At 38.0% G+C, this 24799-nt stretch overlaps 1 protein-coding gene across 4 annotated transcripts in view; it reads left to right on the top strand.

Annotated features, from left to right (window-relative positions):
• The window catches only part of LOC126372159 (polyhomeotic-like protein 3), a 476807-nt gene that overhangs the window by 216678 nt on the left and 235330 nt on the right, over window positions 1-24799 (top strand). The window contains exon 1 of one of the 4 annotated variants that reach the window (XM_050017798.1): window positions 23120-23461. The exons of the other annotated variants lie outside the window; for them this stretch is intronic. The gene's annotated coding sequence lies outside the window, so the exon portion shown is untranslated. Of the gene's footprint in view, window positions 1-23119; window positions 23462-24799 lie in introns of those variants that run through there. 4 annotated transcript variants of the gene reach the window in all.

The following is a 24799-nucleotide window of genomic DNA, read 5'->3' as shown; positions in this document are numbered from 1 at the left end:
TTTTTATAAGATCTGGAGGTAAATAACTGTGACTCATACAAATATTAAATAATATGTGTAAGACCCTCGATATGTGCTTACCACCATATATGAGATGTTCCACACTAAGGCCATCATGTCCAGGTGTCTTGCCCCTTTTCATATTCTTAATAGTACTTTTAATTTCTTTAACTGAGAAGTTGTCAGACACCTGTCCTGAGAGGACCCTAGGTTCAGAATCATTAGAGATATGTGACAACACCATAGGATTCACACGAAAATGGTCTTTAAAAAGATTTGCTATTTCCTTAGAAGTACATATTCCATCCACACTAGCTGAGATACTACTTTTATAATTAAGGTTATTTAAGGTTATTTAAGGTTATTTTAGGTTATTTTAAGTAGTAGTTATGATTCATTTCTTAAATTAATACTTTATTTCCTGAATACTTTTTTTCTGCCTGTCACCTTCATGTAACTACTTAAATATAGTAACTTCTCTTCTTACTTCTGAGGACAATAACCGAAGTCATCAACCAGTTTCTTGGGTACTATTGAGCCGCTAACGGCTCCTGACAAGGCTCATTTTACACCTACCTAGGTACTTAAGTTTACTTAAGATAATACTAATAAACAAAGTAGGAGCCGACTTGTGAACATCACTACGTAACAGGTTGGGTGATGTGGTTTAATACACTCATACGTAACCGTTATTGTTGGAGCGATGACAACGTCACTTGCACAACCGCTGCCCCTTACTACAGTTACACGGAAAACACTTTTTTCGTATTCCGACCCGTCTATCACACGGTCCGCTCACCTAAAGACCCTCAATCAGCGCTTATCGCTATCGACCCAGTAAGGTCGATTAATTTTTTCAAATATTTTTCCTCTCAGACGACGCCTTGAGCCGAGCTTCGCTCCCAACTAGGCATCCTCAGGGGTGTTGTCTTAAACGTTGTACCGGGTGAGAGCCTTCAGCGCTCCCCATTTGTCCGGCCAAGTAGTTAATGCCATCTGCGGCAAATCTACAATAAGTCACGTCAAAAACATAAAGACTTCTCTCCTCCACCTCTGAATAGCACAATGGTTGGCAGACCCAGGTTAATGTGCAGATTTTCATTGAGAAGGAACCACGGAGCTCCCGTAGTTTTCCGCATGAAACGATTTTGTATTACCTGTAGACAGTGGATTTGAGAGGGACTCGTGTGAGCGGAAATTCCCCCTGCATAGGTCATGATCGGACGAGGAGAGGAGTCCTAGTACGGCTTTGAAATAGACTACTCTGGACGCCATCCCACTCGCGTCAGACAGAGTACTGCGGGGCGGAAGGCAAGAGGGAAAACACTGCCCTATTTTTCGCTTAAAAGTTGCATGGAAAATGCTACACCGACAAGACATGGCTCTTAAATTACAGATGGCACAATAAAACGGACACAAAAACTATAAGTACCAAGAAAACAGACAGTACAGGTAAGCTTATCTCTAATCAAAGAGATTTCTTCCAGCTAACTTACGTCAACGGAGGGATATTCAACGTATATTATCCTCTTATCCTGGTATTCCCTGTTGGGATATACGACTTGGCCAATAAATAAATAAAATAAAATAATTGTTTATTGTCATAGAAAAAGATCGACACAACATTGGGTACTACAGATAGGACACACAAATGCTACAGAAGTATAACCCTGCTACCTGAACTAGGAGACCTGTATCTCAGGAAGCAGTGTTCAGCAATTACATCTTTTATAACGTCGGTTTATCATCATCATCATCAATAGATTTCCACTCCTCGCAGTCTTTTGCAGCTCTTGTAGCTTGCTCCCATACATACACTAACTAAAACCTTATTTCAATTTACATTTAACGATGTGATAAAGGAAGGCTTAACTGCATTAACCGATAGAATGTTATAAGCTCTTGATATAGATTGAGATAAAATTGTAAAGCGCCTATAAAATCATAAAATTTGTTCTAGACGGTAATATACTTATAACTAAAGGTTTCAGTTTTAACACCAAATGATAATATCATTGTGTTTTGAAGCCCTTTTGTTTAGAATATCAACTTCCAATTGTTATTCTTTAGCTGTTATGTCTACTTCCTCATTGCTTATTTTATGTTTGTCTTCACACAAATCGGGATTTCGGCGTTGATGTAATACATTATTACAATCCACTTTTTGTCACAATGTATTCAGCGTGTATTGAGTACTTAATAACTGATGGAAATTATTTGGCAATACCTTTTGGCCATAAAACAACTATTAAGATAATCCTTTTAATTATTAGCGTACTACCCGTATTTATTTTAGTACCTATTTTACATACATACTATTAATAGTCACGCCCTAGGGCGGTGGGCAGAGCAATAAGTCATCAATGAGATTTCTGAATAACCGTTCCAATACGTAAATACTTAAATGATGCACTGTACCCCGGTCGGTCAGCCCATCGTCAATAAGTTATTTCAACATTTTTGAAAGGATAATGCGACCTATTTTACTGTAGTTTGACTATTTTTATTCGTATGTTTATGTTCTTTGTATATGTCGTTGTGCAATAAAGTATTATTGCTTGATTGATACCTTTAACCTTAATTTTCTTTTACCTTCTTTTTTTCTCTTTTGTGTGTTATAAAGAGTTATTGTATGGTACCTCTATATTCGTCCAGGGTTATTTATTTATAACTAGATGTTATATTAACATTGAAAGTAGTATTAACGTACATTGGAAGTATCCAGGTTCATTTGCTGTTCAAGTCTATTGTATATACTATATAGAAGTAGCAATAGATACTCGAGATTTCTATTATTTTCGTCACTATTTCTAACGTAATATTTATGTCCTTCCTTTCACGTCGCAATTGGTTCACATCAAATATATTTTCATAACTATAAATACAAGTGGTACTCTGTTCCTTGCAGCATCTTTCGTCAGTCCTTCCTGTAAACTATACTTAACTGATGATGCAACTATCAAAATAATGCGTGTTGACAAAACACAGACATAGCGGCGTGCGCATTGTCATTATTCAGATCACAACGTGATGACGAAATTAATACAAAATATGTATCGATTGAGCAATCTGCCCTGATCGTAGAGTGTAGTTTGATCATACGCGTCAAGGGTAAGGTAATTATCTCATACCACAGTGTTGACTTAATGTTTTGGTTATGTCATAGAATAAGGAGTAATACTACGTATCGAACGGCAACTCTCCGCTCCCCACCAGCGTCTGAGCTAGGTTTACCTCACTTCCCCCTTGAACATAGTTTAGACTTGAATCGTATGGTGTCAGACGTCACACACACACACACAGATGTTCAAATTCAAAAATATCTTTATTCATTAGGTCACATAGTTACACTTTGAATCGTCAATTTTTACATAACGAAAGTCTCATCCGCCTAAAACTACTGCAGCTTCTCACAACCTGTATATACCTGTATAGTGTCTGTGTACGAGGTTTTTTTGTATGAAGTGTTATGTATTGAGCCATTTGGTATTGATACTTTCAATTATGAAACAAAACACGATCGCTGGGTTTAGGTAGGTAGGTTAATTTAGTTTCCTGCTAGACTTGAAGCATAAAATGATTTCTACTGTTGACCGCCCCGTCGCATTAGGTGACTAAGGAATTATGGTAATCTTCTCCTACTTAATAGATACTTATATTCTCAATCCATTTTATTATGGGTGCCGGGTGAGAGCTCAGCGCTCCCTATTTGTCCGGCCAAGTAGTTAGTGCTATTAAATAATGCATAATTATTATGGGTAATAGGCTGGTAATCAAATTGGCTGGTAGCTGGTGGTATTAAGAAGTTATGTAACATATTAAACCTAAATAAAGATTTTCTCTATCTGTCTAATCTGGCTTCATTCTTCTTGTCTTATGTTCTTCTTCTCTTGTGTGGATTTTGAGGGCAATAACCGACCTCATCAGCCCTGATCAGGGTCACTAACCCGCTGCCAAAGGCCTCTGACGTGGCTAATGATGGAAGTTGTGTCAAAACAGGAGTAGCTAACTTCGAGCAAAATCGACTGTAAGAGCTTGATGAAAAACACCAAACCAAACCCATCAACTCGGATGGACAGCTATTCTGCCTCCAATGTGACTAGGTGTTCACAACCAAGGTTTGGCTTTGCCAGTCACATTCGAGCGCACAAGAGAACAGACTGAGGTCGCCATTATTGGACACGACAAGGAGGACTAATGGAAGTTAAATCGTAGCCAGGACCGACTGATTAACCCTACGTTTGTTTAACACCGTGCTGGGATCCGACCTTGTGACCTCATAGGGAGAAACAAGCGGTCTTCCTGGGCTACCACTGCACTAAATGACGCATACATAAACTATAAGACCTGAGCCACAAGTCGACTAAAGACCAACCTGTAATTACTAAGGCATTCTTGAGATGAATAATGATTCACTATACATTGCCAGTTCATCGCCTATTATACTTAGATACTTAAGAACAGTCTACTTCTATCTACGACCTTTGTAAAATATTTTTTTTACTTTAATTATTTTCTCTTTCTTCTGTATTATGCAATGTATTTATGTGGTGTTTGCCTCTCACTTTGTTTTTGCCTGTCAATCCAGCACAAGCCTAAACCAATGATTGTCGAATTAGTTTTTGAATTCATGTTTGGATCATAAATGATTATCACGTGCTCAGCGGTAAAGGAAAACATTGTGAGGAAACCTACATTCCCGAGAAATGCATTTTCGGAGGTGTGTGACCTAACCTGTATTGGGCTGGTTTTCTCTTCGCGGGTTGGAAGATCAGACAGGCAGTCGCTTCTGTAAAAAACCGGACCTGTCAAATCTTCAGGTTAGGTAATTGATCAGACCTGTGAAATGCGGGATAATAGGGAGACGATGATGTGTTTAAACCTGGTTATTGCGACTAATGAGATATTATTTAATTTACAATACACAATATTGGCTCTATCAATTGTACTAACCTCTATTAACCTAACCTACATACTTTGTAACCACCTGAAGGCTACAATGTTTCGTTATCAACAGAAGTACTCTACGCAATGGCAACTCAATTAGACTAAATCACAAACCCTTTTATCGACTCCCGCCGATAACCGTTTTGTATCAGACATTCTCAAACTTTATTACTCTGGCCCCTGTAGGGGGCAAGCTTCTAATAACTGTAAGGCGAGCAAGTGCAGTGTTCTGAACGTGAATTATGGTCTTGTAAAAGATGAAATATGTAATACACATTGCCGCGCTTCTTGTGAACTACTCGAGTAATTAATACAAATAATAATTATGACTAGATACTTAGTTGATAGTACTTAGTTAAAATTATATCGAACATTCACACATTTTAAAGACATTTGAGTAAAGGGTCAGTGGTAGAGTAAGTATTTTAGGTGCAAATTATATATTACATTATAAAGTTTTTGGCATCGGTGAATGAATTATTGTTGTTTATTGTATCAAATATCTGCTTTTAAATTTGCTTTTAAATAAATGCACTGCTAGATTACGATATATTTCCAACGTTGTTTCGCTATGTTGTGTTATGATTTTATTTTAAACCACATTTTGTGAAAAAGCAAGTACTAACCATTTCATAAAACCAAACGAGTGGACCAAAATAGATAAAGCTTAAGAAAATCTGGCTATTATTTATTTAGCATCCATCACAGTCGTGGCGAACTTTGCCCTTAGAATTAGCATTGAATTAAAAATATCACGATTTTTCTCCGTTATTTAACTAGATAAATCCCGCGCAACAAATTGTGATAATTTTTTTTCTTGCCACTGGTTGCCTGGAAGAAATTGCTGCTCAGCAATAAGGCCGCTTGATTGTACTGTATCTTTCGACAATGTTTGTAAAACTTGTTTTGTATGTTTTTGAACAACAATGTGAACACTGCTCTAAAGTTCTGATGAATCAAAATTCATTTAAAGAATTTAAGATTAGAGGGATTAAAGAGGTAGCCTGCTCCTAAAAGAAACAAACGTGAACTTACATTACGTACACCAACACATTATTATTTTATTTACTTCTTAAAAACCATCTTCTCTCGTATAGGTTGTCAGGTCAATGCCCGAACTCATCAACAATGGTGTAGGGTTACTATTGAGCCGCCTAAGCCTGACATGGCTCATGTAACGACTACGTCTCAGAAAATTTCAAATCTCTTTTGTTTTTTCTTTGAAGTACTTAAGTAAATAGCATACAGTCAACCCCTCCGCCACACGGATCATCTTGCTTTCGGGCAACCGGGTAATCACTATTACACGCTAACCTAACCGGAATAAACCGGATTGAATCTTCACAAAAACAAACATAAACACATTACAAGTCGCGTCATTATTCAGTAGCAAACCAACAGACGAACAGACGGCAATTTTTATCACATTAATAGAAATCAAGTCGGTTGTAAAGGACAATATTAATAACTGTATACCCGCTCGTGCCACAGTATCGTAGCATTAAAAGCACATTTATTACCGGGCTCAGACCTAAATCAGGGCCCTTAAAATGCTGCTTGCGTCATTACGTTTGAACTTTGTGAATAAACTTATCGAAAAATAATCTTAAATAAAAAATGATTTGTTTATCGTATATTTATTAGCTTATTCACACAATCTTCAAAGTCGTAACGCCGACAGTCCTTTTAAAATCCAAACTCCATTGTTTTACTATTGTCTAGAAACCTCGGCTTTACGAGGATATGGGTATTACAATACATACTACACTTATTTAAACAAATACAAAAAAGAACATGTAAAGTATGGAAAGTAAGTGAATCATATAATACCATAATAAGTTCCAATAAATGTACAATATAAGTGGAGTAAAAAAGAGAGAAGTATATGCAACTGTTCAGCAATGCGATAATATAGGCAAAAGTAATTATACAAATAACTTAATTTGCTTTTTAAGAGTAAATAATTCGACTCCTACTTAAATTTATAAGAACGATGAGTTTTGACGTTTTCAAGCAGCAACTCAATCTCTACAATGAAAACGTCAAAAATCTAAAATTATCACAACAATGTGTAAAAAAGAACTGAACAAACGAAATTCTATAGATTATTTTCGTGGCATTACTAAGAATAGGTATAAACAAAAACAGTAACAAGCGCCATTTTAACCGTGGGCTTGCGCACGCGCCGCTCCCGCCATCTTGTTTAATCTAGTACGTCGGTCGCGGAAAAGCGCGCCAGCCTTCAACGACCTTCGCTCCGCGCAGGCGCGACCCGAAACGACCCAACTAGCCAACCGAGACAATCCATAGTCGACCGTATTGCCCAACTATAGGATGTTATAGCGAAAGTAGAGAAATAAATGGTAGTTATGAAGTAGCTGGGTCGTAATCTAACGTTCTAATGGGAATGCGCAAGATTTGATAGGGGTACTCGATTTATAGATGTAAAGATTTGTTAGTGTTGTGTATTGGGGTTTCGTGCATAGAGGGTATCTTTTAAACTATGACCGTAAATCAACTATTTTAATGTATACTTACTTAATTATTTATTCTTTTTTTTCTCTTTCTTAAAAGAAAGAAAGAAAAAATATTTATTAAAGGGTTGGACGTGGACGCACAGTTCAGACTTAAACATAAACATAACGAAGAATACAAACTATTAACACCATCTAGATTGTTATTTCGGATTATTTACAGAAATAATATGACATTTACTAATGGAGCAGCGTGGTGAAGTATAATCCACACCCACTTCGGTTGATTAAGGGGAAGGTGATCCCAGCAGTGGGACGCATATAGGCTGTTTATTTTATGTATGTTAATAAGTCATAGGATGGAGAGAGGAAAACGAAGAAGTCTGTCTGTAGCTTCTATTAGGGCCCTATCTAGTGTCTGTGTAAAAAGAGTTTATGTTATGTGTAGCGAAGATGTACCCTAAGCACAAACTACGTTTCTGAACCTACAACAAAGCTCACTATACCACTAATGAACGCAGCCATGTCCAACATTATAGAGTTAGGACCTTTCAACCCACGCCCAGCACTTGTATCGTGGCCCACAAACAGCCAGCTAAATTAACTCGACCCTATAAATCGATCAGCAGTTCTAAATTTATTCCCTCCAGCGTTTTGTCACATTTATATAAAGTTAGTACTTATTATCACTTTGCTTTATGCCTGTAATTTGCTCTAAACAGGCTCAAAATGTGGTTTATTTTGTTATTATTATCGTAAATATTCAAATTTATTCAAATTCTAGTTGATGTAGAATTTTACTTATAGTTTGTTAGGTATTTTATGTAAATTGTTTCGTTGTCTGTTGCGTCTTTTATCTGGCTAACACTATATATCTAGGTATATATATTACATAGGTAAATAGGCACATTATAAGATGTTTCGACCAGTCAGGACTACATACTTAAAGACAGATAATTGGTTTATGTTTGACAGTCACTATAAAGCGTAATTATAGGTAAGTAAGTTAATACAAGTAAGAAAAAGTAAGGTACTTATAAGTAAATTATGTAAATTAGGTGTCCTAATACGGCTTTGAAATAGACTACTCTGAGCGCCATCACACTCGCGTCAGACGGAGTACTGCGGGGCGGAAGGCAAGAGGGAAACCGCAGCCCTATTTTTCCCTAAAAGTAGTATGGAGAATGCTACACCGACAAGAACGTGGCTCTTAAATTAGTGATAAAGTTAATATAAAATAATAGGGGCAAACGATTTAGAAAAGCAACTGCGATAATGATAAAAATGTTTTGGTTTGACATAAGGTGATAACCGCCCTGATCTGTAACATGTATGTTAGAGATATAAGTATGAATGCCTTAAATCGAACACAACGCGCGATATTCTTCACTCCTCTGCTTAATCATACGAGTAGCCTTTTCGATCTGATATCATTATATTTTACTTCTCAACTTCATTACATTGCAGCACTTTCATTTTTAAAGTTTTTTTTACTACAATTTCTACCTTAATCACAAAGACAGTTGTCTCGGCCAATATAGACGGCGATACGGCTCACTACCTATCACGTTGGTCTAACAGAAAGCTCAGTGAGGTGTAGGTACTTAGTTTATGGATATATCTCTGACTACCCCAATTGGGATATAGTCGTGAGCTTATTTTATAATTACCTAATCAAATACATCCTAAGATGGAATGTCTCGACGTTCTACTGAGCCCTTAACCACCGGGCACTTACTTCATGCAAAACACCTTGTTTTACACAGACACTACACATTGACATTATCGTACACGCGCATCTGTATGTGTGACGTCTGACGCCCATACGATTGAAGACTAACGTAAGACCAACGGGGGTGAGGTAAACCTAGCTCAGCTGCTGGTGGGGAGCGGAGGCTGGTCGTTCTATACGTATTATTATTCCTTGTTCTCTGCCCCAACGTCGAAACTAGAACGAATAACTTCAGTAGGCACCAATCTGGGTATATGTTAAAGCGGGCGCTGTCGGCTCAACCGTACCTCTCGGTTGGCGCACCTACCATTTAAACTCGATACGATCAAGCAACGTGAAAAGCAACCTCCGCCCTACTCGCTCAGTATCATCACAACACGGGCTGTTTAAGGCTCTATTATAACTATCTTGTAAAGAAAGTAAATATCATGCGCTATAATATAAATATCATACGTTATGGAAGAAATCGCTTTAAGGTTATTACGATAAGACTGCTAATTGCCATGTATTTAGATAAGCTTGTATTACCTCAGTGATCGAGGCCTTTGAAATGTGGTGTTGGATGAGGATGGAAAGAATAAGTTGGACAGAAAGGGTTACAAATGAGGAAGTGCTAGTAAGAGTAAGGGAAAAGAGACAAATACTGAGAATTATTGAGGACAGAAGAGGCAAGATGATTGGACATCTAATAAAACACGATGAATTTGTTAAAAACATCATAGAAGGAAAGTTAGAAGGAAAGAGAGGAAAGGGAAGACCAAGAAGAGCTTACATGGAACAGATTAAAGAAAAGGTTAACGTCGTCTTAAAGGGAAGTCAGGGAATTGGCCTTTGATAGACTGGAATGGAAAATGCTACACCGACAAGAGCGTGGCTCTTAAATTGATGATGATGACCTCAGTGATTGTTAAGTTTTGCCTAAGACAAAATTTTAGTTCCTGTCGATATAAATAAAAAAAATAATTATCAGCAAATTAGCCCATAGATGGTTTAGTTTAGTAACTTACGTGCAATGACAATAAACAAACTATAACTTCAGGTTAGATAAGAAGGACGAACGATAAAACAAGGAATATTGCCAACTTTTGTGTGGCTTTTGGTACAAAAGTAAAAGTTCTGAAATTTTTCGGTGCTTACCGTAGAAAAAGAAAGCAATATACCAACTGATTTCAGTGTTGGATCTCTATGAAGCTATCAACGAAATTACAGACGACATTTTATCACAGAATTTCTTTTCTGGCATTCAACCTGTATCGTCGCCTTAACCGCTCCCGTGGCTGCGCCCGCGCCGGTTGCCGCGCATTTTTCATCTCTCGCTTCCTGCTCGGGAGATTTACTAGCGGGCAGATAAAGGGGCAATCTGTAGCGGGCTCCGGAGGCGCCAACTTGCCTTTAGACGGCTTTTTATTATGCGTTTGCGTTGCTTATACTATAAAAATTGTAGTGCCATAATTTTCTTATAAAATGTTTAGTAACGGAACACTAGATCTCATCCCTTCAACCGATACATAAATGTACTTTTGATAGGCATAAGTATATGTATTTATTTTCATTGTATAGAAACAGTTATACATGGTATGTTAACAAACAAAATTAAATTTCAAGTATGGTTAGATAATGTGAGTCAAGTCAAGTCAAGTCAATCAAATAATGTATGTTATGGAATTGTAGGCTTCAGGAAAAAGTAAGATGATTGCGTGCTTCAGAAGGCACGCTAAGCCGTTGGTCCCGGGCTACTAGCCCAAATACCTCCACCAACCAACAGTGGAGCAGCGTGGTGTAGTATGCTCCATACCATAGGTTGATTGAGAGGAGGCATGAGCCTAGCAGTGGGACGTATATAGGCTGTTTATGTGTTATGTATGTTAATAAGTCATAGGATGGAGAGAGGAAAACGAAGAAGTCTGTTTGTAGCTTCTCTTACGGTCCTATCTCACTAGGATACCACGATTGCCGGCAAGAAATTAGAGAGCCCCCACACTAGCGTCTTTCGAGCGTCGTCGTCGTATCAGTGCTGGCCAGCTGCCGAACGTCGAGCATGCGCGGCGCTGGCGTCGCGTAGTGTGGGGGGTCTCTTAGTTACGCAAACAGGTAACCTTTTATACAACTGCATATATTTTGTTGGTGCCACAATCGTGGTGCCTTATGATTGAACACGATCTCTGGCCATCTTTAAAATTATAAAATACCTTTCAATCAACATAGTACCACCATCCTCATATCGACGCTCTCAGCAAGTCACAGATAACATATTTTTATCCGGTTAAATCCAGTCCAGTCAGTAGCGACATCGCCGATGGAGATAGCCCAGTTTGCGCGGACAATTGCCGCGTCGGCGCTCGCGCACCATTGTGCACAGAACATGCCCTTAATTGCGCACCTGAATAAATTAAAACCAGAATCCTAGCGCGGAGCGACCGGGAGTTATGAAGAATAGGGCATCATTGATTTATTGCGTTTAGCGTGAGAATATTTTGATGTAAAGGTACAAAGAAATGAGTAAGTATTAGATATACTTGTCTGTTGAATTGGGAGTATACTTCGCAACCCAGTAAAGAAAAAATAAGGAACGCGTTGAGCTATCTTCTCCATAACATGCCCTGACTGACATAGTTATCATAAAATGCGACTACGTGTGTATATATTTATATATTATACATACATAAACTCATTCCTATTTCCCACCGGGGTAAACAGAGACTATGAAATTCCATTTGCTGCGATACTGACACACTTCTCTTGCTTCAATCTCATTGAAGCAATTCATCTAAAAAAGAAATATTGCAATTTGCATTTGTTTGCATTGCGCGCTTACTTTTATATGTTCTTACCGCGTTAAAATCAGGGATATGAGACTCCCGATATTTTCTCATATCCCTTATTTTAACGCGGTAACAACCCGGTATTGGTGCTAATTCCTGTAAATACCATCTAATTTTATTTTAAGTTATATCTGTCATTTTCTTATCCGCCGAAAAGGAAAGGGACGGGTAATCGACAAGCATAAAATTAATGGAACACACGTCAATTTTAAGCACAAATCTAAACCAACCGTCTAAAAATTTTACATCCGTCAATAACCCGTCACAGTTAAGTAGACAGCACGTCAAACGGATTGCATACCAGCGAGGTACCTTTTGATTCGCCCGGGTTATTCATTCATTTACTCATTCTTCCTAAAATTAAGAGCTGTGAATCATCCGTCCCTTTCCTTTTCGACGGGTTCAGGAATCGGGGCCATTATGTGTTTTAATTATGATCATAACCGCGTAAACCTCAAACGATGTATTATTTCTATAGTTCGTGCGAATAAAAGGGACGTATAACAGGTTGTTCTTCCGCAACATTATTTTCTTTTCGTTTATCCATACCTATATGCTTGCACGTTCAGAGAACTAAATACTCTTAAGCCTCATATAAATTAATCTCACTTTAGATATCCCTTAATTTCTAAGTAATTATTAGCTCCATGGCTCGCGTTGCGCATGAGCAAACCTCATAGCATGTTCCCCGCGTGTTTGTTAATTGAAATGCGTGTAAATATTTCTGCTTCGGTTATGAACGAGCCTTATTAAGCCTAGAACCTATTACATTGTAAGTTCTTGGTGTTAGGTTAAAAGGATTTGCTGGAGTGTTTGCTTATTTGAAATTATGTTTTTTTTTTTTTAGTTATAAACCCGGCTGTTTATTGTTTAAGCTTGTAAGTACAATACAATATTGTATACAATATAACTCAGCAAAAATGTAATTTGTATTTGCAATGCTCAGTTGAAATGTATATTTTTGAACCGAAGACCATCTATTTGTTCTTATGTGCTCGTATATCTCTGAAACCTGATACCTAACTAGTTCGGTAGAGACGACTTCGGCACTATCGCATCTGTTATGACTTCTAACCATATTTCCCCGAAGGTAGAAGTATATAGTAAGTATATGTATACTTTCACTCCTCGTCAACTTCACTCAATCAACGCTTATCGCTATCGACCCACTAGGGTCGATTAATTCTTTCAAATATTTTTCCTCTCTGACAACGCCCTGAGCCGAGGTTCGTGTCCAACTGAGCACCCTCAGGCCTGTTGCTTAAACGTTGTACAGTCATGAGCAATATAATGTACCTACTTTAGGACTCTGCCGCACTAACATATTTGACATTTAGTGAGACTTACAGTTCAATTTGTCAAAAAAGTTAATGTTACATGGTACCAAAGTGTATACATATTAATGCTCGTGACCGTACCGAGTGAGGGCCTTCAGTGCTCCCCATTTCTCCGGCCAAGTAGTTAAAGTCATCTGCGGCAAATCTACAATAATCACGTCAAAAAAAAACCTCATCGTCAGCTATATTCAAGTTCCATCTAATAGGAGGCATGCCTACCACCGGGCATAAAACCTGGAAACCATATGAAATTGATTATCTTTGATCCAAACATGAATAAATTCAAACTTACAATGTCGAATTCAGTGGTTTAGGGCCCGAGCCGAGGTTGAACCCGTTGTAATATAATATAGACAAACAATTACTTTAGTTAAATAATGAGAACAGTTGCAAAGCTTTTACATTATCAGAACAAGAAGCTTGCCTATATTTATCAGAATACAAACCCGTTTCTCTGTGAATATACTATTTAATACCCTGTTTGTGCTCCGCTTATAAAATAATGTTATATAATTTACTTAAGCCTATGGGTTGTTAATAATATACCAGGAACAAATTGGTGATAACATGCATAAACCTCACTGATAACGGTCTCCGTGATCCAGTGGTTGAGTGTTGGGCTCACGATCCGGAGGCCCCGGGTTCGAATCCCGGTGGGGACATATCACACAAATCACTTTGTGATCCTTAGTTTTGTTAGGACATAACAGGCTGATCACCTGATTGTCCGAAAGTAAGATGATGGCTCGTCAAGCTGTTCCCGGTTACTACTTACTGATGTAAGTATGTAGTCGTTACATGAGCTATGTCAGGAGCCTTTGGCGGCTCAATGATAACCCTGACACCGGGGTTGATGAGGCTGGTATTCCACTTCACAACCCACACGGTAAGAAGAGAAGTACCTCACTGATGGAGTCAAAGAAAACACGCTACAGCTTGGTTGGTAAGCATTTGCGTCGTGATGTACTAATTTACAGTGTTTGTAAATAAAACAAAGTAACTTGGAAATATGGATTTCACTATTGTAAAAATATTAATTTAAGATCGGACAACGTCCGACCGCTCGCAAGACATTGTCAAGAAGAGAGAAAAGACAAATGGCAATGTTGCCACATTACAAAAATACTAAAGTTACCATTTTAAAACTATAAAAATAAAAAGTTGTTATACACTTTCAATATTTATGTTCATGTATTGAACATAGTTGGGCAGGCAAGTTAACAGAGAAGCAAATTAATCTTTAAACACAGAAGCCCAGATTATGAAGCTAAATTACAGTTAAAGGTGCAAAGTAAATTTACTAATCAGTAGTTAAAAAACAAACAAAGTTGCTATCTTTACTGACTCTACTTATCCACCTATGTGAATAGTTATCATTGTTAATAATGATAAAATTAATGCCGACATTCGCCTGTGGCCAGCCCTACGACAATGTCTTGGGATCAGCTGCCAGTCAATAAACTGAGCAGCCACTGTCCACAGGTGAATATTGGTTTCTTAGAGTACAATCATCACTCTATAGGAAGAGGACATAACTTAGCTATAGACCTTAAATATATTTTATTATTAAATTTGACCTCAGCCACTCTTACATTATCATCTTTCCCTGGGAAAACCTTAACAATTCTGGCCATAGGCCATTCTAAAGGTGGGGTGTTTAAGTTTTTAACAAGTACAAGGTCACCTATTTTCAAATTAGGAGAGCTATGTTTCCATTTGGGACGGCTCTGTAGTTGAGTAAGATAATCAGATGACCAAGCACGCCAAAAATCTTGTTTAATTTTAGAAACAACTTTCCAAAATTTTAAACGGTTTATTGGAATTTCCAATAAGTCCACCTCGGGGTAACTAGACAAAGCCGTACCAATTAAAAAATGCCCTGGGGTCAAATAACCACCTTCACTGGGGTTGGAAAGCAGAGGTCGAGAATTCAGAACACCCTCAATCTGTACTATTACAGTGTTAAACTCCTCATACGTTAAACATAGGTTTCCAATAACACGCTTGAGGTGGTATTTTATGCTCTTGACCCCGGCTTCCCAAAGGCCCCCAAACTCAGGGGAGTAGCTGGGTATAAACATAAATTTTATGCAGTTACTTTTACAAAGGTTATAAACCGAGTCTCTATGAGATCTTGATGACTGCAAGTCATACAATTCTTTTAATTGGTTTTGAGCACCCTTAAAGGTTTTTGCGTTATCGCAGAAAATCTTAGAAGGTAAGCCTCGCCTAGCAATGAAGCGTTTGAGGCATGCCAAGAAAGTAGGCGTGGTGAGATCCGATACAAGTTCGGCATGAATAGCCTTAGTCGAAAAGCATACAAACACTGCCACATAACCCTTAGTGACAAGTGGTTTCCGAATTCGAGAAACTTTTATATTAAAAGGTCCACAGAAATCAATCCCGACATGCTGAAATGGCCTTGTAGGCGTAACCCTTTCTGCTGGCAGAGAGCCCATAAGCTGTCGTGCAGTATCAGCCTTCAGGCGAACGCATTTCAAACACTTGTGCAATACCTTTTTGACCTCTCGGATGCCACTAACAATCCAGAATTTCTGAGATAGTGAGCTAAGTATTAGCCTGGGACCGGCGTGCAACAAACGAAGATGTTCTCTTTCAATTATTAAAGAGGTTATGTGACAATTCTTTGGTAATATAATAGGGTGCATTCTATCTTGCGGGATACCAGCATTTTGTAGTCGCCCGCCCACGCGGAGCAAGCCACGAGCGTCAATATAAGGATGCAGATTATTAATACCTGACTTTAATTTTTTGTTGTTCAAAATGGAAGAAATCTCTTCTGAAAAATATTTACGTTGTACAGAACGAATAATAACTGACAAGGCAAGATCTAACTCTTTAGGAGTCAATGCCAAATCCTTAACGACATCTTTTTTGAGTGTGTTATTGTAAAATCTATAAATGTACGCAATAACACATTGCAGTTTGTTCACACTTGAGAATTTCTCTAGTAAATCAAGAGGTAGAGACTGCTCTACACTTTGTAGAAGACAAGGAATTTCATCATCCACTACATCAGGTTCATTAGAATTGACTGGAATTTCTTGAAGTATGTCCGAACATAATAAAAATTGAGGGCCATGCCACCACAGAGTATTACCCTGAAGATGTTGCGGGTCTACGCCACGCGAGAGAAGATCTGCCGGATTATCAGAGGAGCGGACATAGGACCAACACGATTTGTCGGTAAGGTCAACAATTTGCTGAACTCTATTATTCACGTACGTATTAGCCTTTATTCTACCCGACTGAATCCAAGCAAGTACGATTTGTGAGTCGCTGAACAAATGAATGGAGTGTGGAAACCTGGAGGTAAGAATTTTACTAACCCTCTGTGTTAGCTGGGCAAGGAGAAGAGCACTATTCAACTCTAATTTGGGAATGGTAAGTATCTTGGACAACGGCGCCACACGGGACTTAGAGCAAAGGAGGTTCACTTGAACACTGCCGTCAGATTTTAAAATTCTTAAATAAAGGCAACAGCCATAAGCTTTCAAAGAAGCATCAGCAAAACCCACCAAGTCAATATAAGTAAAACTATCACACAGCATGAACCTTGGAACTGAAATCTTATCCATCAATTTTAAACAAGCAAGAAATTTGTCCCATTGTTGGACATATTTCGTAGGAAGGACATCGTCCCAACCAATTTTAATAGACCACAATTCTTGCATTATCAATTTTGCAACAACAATAATAGGCCCTATAATGCCCAATGGGTCAAATATTTTGCCTATGTAACTAAGTACATTTCTTTTTGTACTCATATCCTCACCACATTGTGGTGGAGTCTGAAAATAAAAGTTATCAAAAACAACATCATGCCTCAGACCTAAGGCTTTAATTATGTTGTCTTTATTAAGGTCAATATCCTCAAAATATCTCAATTTGCATGGAATGTCCTGCAAGACCGAAGGGTGATTAGAACACCACTTGTGAAGGTTAAAATTACCCAATTTGAGTAACTCTATAAGTTGAGTTTTTAAACTTTCAAGTTGCTCCACATTGTCACAACCGGCAAGTACGTCATCGACGTACGTATTAGATAACATAGCTTGTGCAGCAAGAGGGAACTTGTCTTTATGCCTATTAGCAAGCTCTAGCAGACACCGAGTGGCCAAAAAGGTAGAGGCCTTCAAACCGTAGGTAACAGTCTGCAACTGCAAGCAACGTATGGGCTCACTGGGATGATCTCTCCAAAGTATGTTCTGAAGACTTGTATGGTGACTGTTGATGCGAACACATCGAAACATCTTTTCAACATCACATATCAAAATGAATAAATATGTGCGGAATAATAGAAGAATGTCAAATAACTCGGCCTGCACAACCGGGCCATTCAGCATGACATCATTTAATGATATTTTACTTTTAGACTTCATGCTTCCATCAAAGACCACCCTTAATTTTGTGGTCTTGCTATCCTCATTGAAGACAGCATGATGAGCCAAGAAATAAACCATACCATCATACACATCATAAGAGCCAATATCAACTTCCCTGGCATGCCCCAGTTCTACATACTGCTCTACAAACTTTCTATATTCGTCCAATAATATCGGATTTTGTTGCAATTTGCGTTCTAATGAAAGGAACCTTTGCAGGGCAACCGAGAACGAGTCTCCAAGTTGTAACTGATCTTTATCACAAATTAAGGGCATATCTACATAAAATGTATTATCCACCGTTTGCATAGAGTGAGTAAATATTGTCTCTGCCTTTTGAAAGTCATCTAAAATTTTTGTCTCAGCTGGATCAGACACTCTCTCGGTTGTCCAAAAATTCTCCATAATATCTTCTAATTTTCTTTCGTCACAAATAACAAAATTTGAAACTAAGTTTGAGCACAAATTAATATTATTTAAGCCTGTCTTACCAGCAACTATATAGCCAAAAACTGTATTTTGTAAAACAGGCCCATCCAACAATTTTACACAGCCACTCAACAATGAGTCGAAATAAATGTCAGCTCCCAACAGAATTGAAATTTCAGAAGGAATATTAAAATCACTATCTGACAGTTGAATGTTTGATGGAATATTTAACTTGGAAATACTTATGATTTGTTGGGGCTGTGGTGTTGTGATGGTATCAACAACAAAACAATCAAGATCATACTTTATGTTTTTATGCACACAAGAATGTATTGGCAGATTGACAACCTTGTCAATTTTTGTGGCTTTATTTCCAATACCAATAATATTGGTAGATTGAGCAGAAGGTGCCAAGGACAACCTTTCAACCAGAGAAGTAGTGATAAAAGAAGCCTGGCTGCCACTATCAAGCAAAGCTCGAACAATAAAGTTACGACCATGTTTGTCCGTGACTTGAACCTTGACAGTAGGTAACAAAATATTACAATTTGAAATATTATTGTTTGAACACAATGATACAGGTTTTTCATCAAAATGCAAAAGTGTATTATGAGACAGTTTGCAAATCTTACATTTGAATTTATATTTACAGACATTGTCTGCATGACCTTTTAAGCATGTGGAACACAATTTGTGATCTTTAACAAAAGTCAGACGGGTCTCTATAGGGACCATCTTAAACAGTGGGCAATTAAAAATTGCATGATCATTTTTATGACAATATGCACAAGTCATTGGTGACTGTGCGGAAAAATTGGCAACCCGCATGGCAGGCCTTGACTTATTTTCCAAAATATGCCCTTTTAGGGGGATAGTATCCTCCAGCGCCATAGCACGCTTTTCTAAAAAGGATAAAAATTCTGCCATTGTTGGCAACATTTCAGGGTTACGATCCAAATGAAAGGCCCTGTTCGTATACAAGTCAAGTTTTTTAGAAAGAACACAAAACAACAAGCGATCCCAGTTATCAACTGGTTCGTCAAGATTTTTTAAAGCGTAAAACTGCTGTTTAACTAGGGAGACAAAAGTCCTTATAGAGGCCGCCGTACCCTTTTGCATTGTCGGTATGTCCAAAATTAAATTTATGTGATTACAAATCAAACGTGTTTTATTGTCGTAACGTTTTTTCAACAATTCGAGAGCCTCCTTATAGGATTTGCCAACAAGCGGTAAGTTGACTATAATAGATAACGCGTCATCTCTTAGATACTTCCGTAAATAAAATAGTTTTTGGACATCCGTCAATGCTCGGTTATTATCAATAACAGCAACAAATAATTCATAAAATGGTTTATATTTTGTGAAGTCCTGTCCGTCAAATATTGGGATTTCAACATTTGGAAGTTTGGAAGTGTCCATGGTACATTGAGAAGGCTCAGATTTCGTTCTAATAGCTTCATTGAGCTTAGCTAGTGTGGAATAATATGCATCTTCAAAGATACCAACATCCTCAGAGTCCTTTTCGTCCAAAGTTAAAATATCCACCTGAATGGATTCATATTGCTGCAACAATGTTACAAGCTTATCTTTCCGTGCTTGTAAAACATCCAAGGTGGTTGAGGAAAGCTTCACCTGGTCATCAACAAAGTTTTGAATTCGCGTCAAAGCTCCTTTATACGAGCCGCGATAAAGTTTAAGTTTTTTAAGTTCTTCCATTGTGTTTTATTATAGAACCGTATGAAAAAGTAAGAACGCACAACGCACAACACTTGTTATCACTTTTTATTCAAAACGCACTAATATTAGCCGCACAAAACATTTGTAATCGTAAGTTCCAGATGTATAGAAAATTGAAGTTGAAGCCGAACAACACGACGACTGACAGCAGTTGTCAATATTAAATGTCAGATACACAGTGACAGTTCATGTAAGATGGCCTCGCGCCAGTATCCGTCAGTAGTGCCAACATTGTAAACACGAAGAAATATATTTGGAAAGGAAAAATAATGGTTTCACATACCGGTTCGTGGGTAGCTAAGTTTACCCACAATCCATATTGTTGAACTGCAATCCAAGTCGCACATACTTTGCGACTTTAACCACAACCATCGTTGTAGCAACTTCGATGAAATGATTCTGTAATCGCCCAGAACAATGTACTGAGCGAGGATTTCGCCGGGGCAATAGAACATTGTTCAACCACCACGCACAAGTATCACTCGGCGTAACACGACGAAAACACATCACAGGTCACTGATTGTTATTTTAATTTTCGAAGGACCACTTATGTTTGTAAATAAAACAAAGTAACTTGGAAATATGGATTTCACTATTGTAAAAATATTAATTTAAGATCGGACAACGTCCGACCGCTCGCAAGACATTGTCAAGAAGAGAGAAAAGACAAATGGCAATGTTGCCACATTACAAAAATACTAAAGTTACCATTTTAAAACTATAAAAATAAAAAGTTGTTATACACTTTCAATATTTATGTTCATGTATTGAACATACAGCTATCTTCTATATTTCTTTTCTCTTTTATTTGATTTAATATATTGTACGTACCTACATTTGCCTCGGACGGAGTTCACTATTCGACCAGGAAGTGGAAGGTTATCGCAACCAATCGCATGAGTAGATCATGTTGAAAACAAATAGTTCGTTTTGTTATCTGTATCTTCAATCCGTAATAATATTAATCAGATTTTGTTTAAAACTACTTTTATTCTTTGTTTAATGTTGGGAAAGTTATTGCTGGCCACGAAACGTTTTAGTAAAGCACACCTCAGGCACTGCATACAAAACCTCATTTTGACCGCCGCCTCCTTACTTATAAGCGAACGAAACAGATAGTCAGCGCGCTCCCTCTTACTCTTTAGCGGCTTACGGCCATTTAAGACTAAAACACAGAGGGGGTGAGGTTGCCGCTCGATACGAATTGGTGCGGGGCGAAGAGTTATCGTTCTATACGTAATATTATATGAGGAGCTCGGTGTTGCAGCAGTAAACGCGCTCGGTCTGCGATTGTTGAAGTTAAGCAACTTTCGCAAAGGCCGGTCATAGGATGGGTGACCACAAAAAAAAATCATCTCGAGCTCCTCCGTGCTTCGGAAGGCACGTTAAGCCGTTGGTCCCGGCTGCATTAGCAGTCGTTAATAACCATCAATCCGCACTGGGCCCGCGTGATGGTTTAAGGCCCTATCTCCCTATCCATCCATAGGGAAGGCCCGTGCCCCAGTGTGGCAGACTAAAGCAAAATCCCAAATTTTACCTGAGAGCATCCGCAGCAAATACTAGTTTTACTTGACATACTCAAGCAAGTCCGTTACAATAAAATTACAGGGACAAATTAGTTCTATGATAATGTGTTTTCAATAGATTGCTAGTAATGATTAGTTTCTGCATTTCTAATCTTTACTATCAGGCTAACAAGGTAATTATAATTCACAGTAATGTTTTATGTCAAGAACAATATCTTAGACAATTGAAGTGACAATGTTTCATCTAATTCTTGGGACAGAAAGAAAAAGCTTATAACAGTCTGTAACACTTACTTAATTCTTATATAATACGAATTAAATGAGCTATGTTACGTGGGGATGGAGTGTATAATATTATACTTCACTACGCTGCTCCACTGCGAGTTGACAGATGTCTTTTTTACGGCTAATAGCCTGGACCAAGGGCTTAATTGTTACATAGTTCCACAAAAAATACTAAGTACTTTGTCCGTTTGTTAAATGTCATTGTTCAATTCTATATTTAGATAATGGAATAATTAATTCTCTTTTTGGACTAGTACGAAAGTAGGCGTTAAATGTATCAGTGCCCAAATACAATGACTGGAGACTTGTCAACAATGGACCGAATTGTCTCAAAAAACATCAAAATGGAACAATAGAGACTCAATCAACTCTCAAACGGTCCGTATAGTCGATAATCAATCTAGTTTTACATCTGATTAGGTGCAAATTACAATACAAATAGACTAGTCACGACTTGGATAACGAACGGTCAAGACGCCTCAAGTACTTTTTAGATGTTAGATAAATAGCAATCTTAAAGTACAGATAGTTAGAGTCTATTACTGTTTGAATATAAAGTGAATTACAATGTTTTATTTAGACAGCACGTTTTTCCTTAAAAGGTCCTAAACAGACGTTTATGGGATGAAAGATTAGAGTTTTTATGATCGTCGCCGCAAGGTTCAATTATCCTCACTACTGCTGGCACTTACGAAGTTTTCCTTTTAGACTTAAAATGACAATGTCCCAGCTCTTACGTCAAGGTGACATGAGATGTTAACTATTGTATTAGTGCTAAACATCCGTGACCTTACGACGTACAAAGTTCAATAAGTGCAGATGGTATGATCTTGCGCTCACATAGGTGATGTAACACGACCAAATAAAGTTGCTGGAAAATCCTTGGAAAATTCTTTACGGAGCGTGACAATATTAGTCGGTCGGTTGTGCAAAGACGTCAAAGCGTAAATAATATTTGTACGTGTGTTAGTGAAGATAATAATAAACTGAAATAACTACGGAGGTCAACCACGTACACGAATATATCTCAATATTATGCGGACGCACAAAACGATCACTCGCTGAAAAAGTTGTTTTGACTGCCGCTCGCTAAGTATGTTAAACAAAACAAGCGAAATGAATGTCTTATAAGATAATACGTTTTCTTATACAACCCTAAAAGAACAAAAGCGATAAGTTGCGGGGGCACATCAGGTAGGCAGCACACAGTGCCGTGACATGTGACCGAGTACGTACCGATACAAAAGAGATCACCTGTGGAACTCACGCGCACATGCGTGCTCGTAATAAATCTGCCCAACACGAACAAAATGGTGCACGCACACAGGTGGAGATCACCTGGGTAACCTCTACATGAGAGTTCAGGTCGCTACGAGGCTGACACCACACTGGTTTCACCTGCCGCGGCGTGGTGTGCGTGTAGTGACTCAGTGTGTTCAGTCGGCCAGCTTGTTTGGCGCGCTCAGGTCGCTTCGCTGCGTTAGGACCGACGTCGTCGCGCTCGACCCACGTGCGTCCACTGAATGCCACTAGTGATAAGTGCCTGACTTTTGACTGCGATAACACAATCTCGAGAATAAAGGATACTATACCACATTACGTGAACACATTTGGAAAATTTCAAGGGAAATATCTCGCTATTTTCCCGTATTCGACTTTGATTTATGAATTGTGGACAGTGTTGAAGTGATTGGTGATAGAACCTTTAGTTTAAACATTCAAACTGAGGAATTTTACAGCGGGAAACATTTTGCTCTATTTGAAAGGTGAGTTTTCCTTTCGACTTTATCTTTCCACGAATTCGGTCCAAATTCAGTACATAATTACGCGTTGATAATAATTTATAAATGGCTGTAAACATTTAAATTGAAGTATAAAACAGGTTTCAGTTGCGATAAACGGGTAAATAGTGCATGGTTTCAATGTTTGCGAGAAATTATCATATAAACGCATTTTACTGGTAACTAAGTAGCGATAATAATTATCCTTTATTGACTTATGCAAATGATGATGTGTATGCAGTGACAAGATAATGATTGGAAATTACTCACTTGTGAAAGGTTATATTACGGTAATGATTATGCATTATGCACTGTAAATTATGATTATGATAACCCCAATTAAACAAAAACTTGGCTTTAAAAAAAATTTCCACTACATGAGCGTTGCCTGACATATTTCTATTAAATTTTCGCCAATCCTTCCTCGTCCACGGTTTTCCTCGCCGCTCTTCTTCTTCTATCGTGTGGGTTGTGAAGTGGAGCACCAACCTCATCAACCCTGGTGTCAGGGTTAGTATTGAGTCGCCAAAAGCCCCTGACATGGCTCATGTAACGACTACTTACTTACAGCAGTAAGTAGTAACCGGGATCAACACTGCTTAACGTGGCTTCCTCGCTGCTAAATAGGTAGGTTATATGAGATACAAATTCTTTCATTTTGCTTTTCCTATAAATATTTCTAGATTGAATTATCTCGGTCGGGAATACTTACAAGTTATATAGTTATTCGTAGTGGAAAATTGTTTTGGAGAAGACGGGGGGAGGAGGTATATAAACTGTTTATGTCCCATGGATGTCACATGATATTATACTTAAAGTTTCTGTTAGCGCTAATTCTTCTCTCGTGTGGGTTGTGAGGTGGATTACCAACCTCATCAACCCTAGTGTCAAGGTTACTAGGGCGCTGTATTTTTTATATCGAAAAAAAAAGGTCTTTTAGCAAATTATAAATAGAGCCACCCGTCATGATACCAACCCCTTTAGGGTTTCCATAGAGGATAGTAAACATACCTAAGGGATAATTATTATCCCGCCATCACTTCCCTGTTGCCTAAGTCACTTCGGCTCAAACACATCGTATATTCTATCTTTACACATCAATTATAGAATATAATAATACAAATTGTTTCACTCCTAGTAAGGAAAATGTTCAGAAGCAGAAGGTCAGAAAATGGGGAAAAACTATTTTGTGTCACATCTTCCTCAGGGAAAATTGTGCTAAATTATCATAACAGAAACTTCGAAGAATACAATCTACACATTTTATGCTATAATAAAATCAAATCATATATTCTTCATTGCACATACATACACGAAACATTT

Source organism: Pectinophora gossypiella, chromosome 13, assembly GCF_024362695.1.
Source record: "Pectinophora gossypiella chromosome 13, ilPecGoss1.1, whole genome shotgun sequence".
NCBI lineage: Eukaryota > Metazoa > Arthropoda > Insecta > Lepidoptera > Gelechiidae > Pectinophora > Pectinophora gossypiella.
The sequence above is the reverse complement of the archived record's forward strand: the minus strand, read 5'-3'. Positions and strand labels throughout refer to the sequence as shown.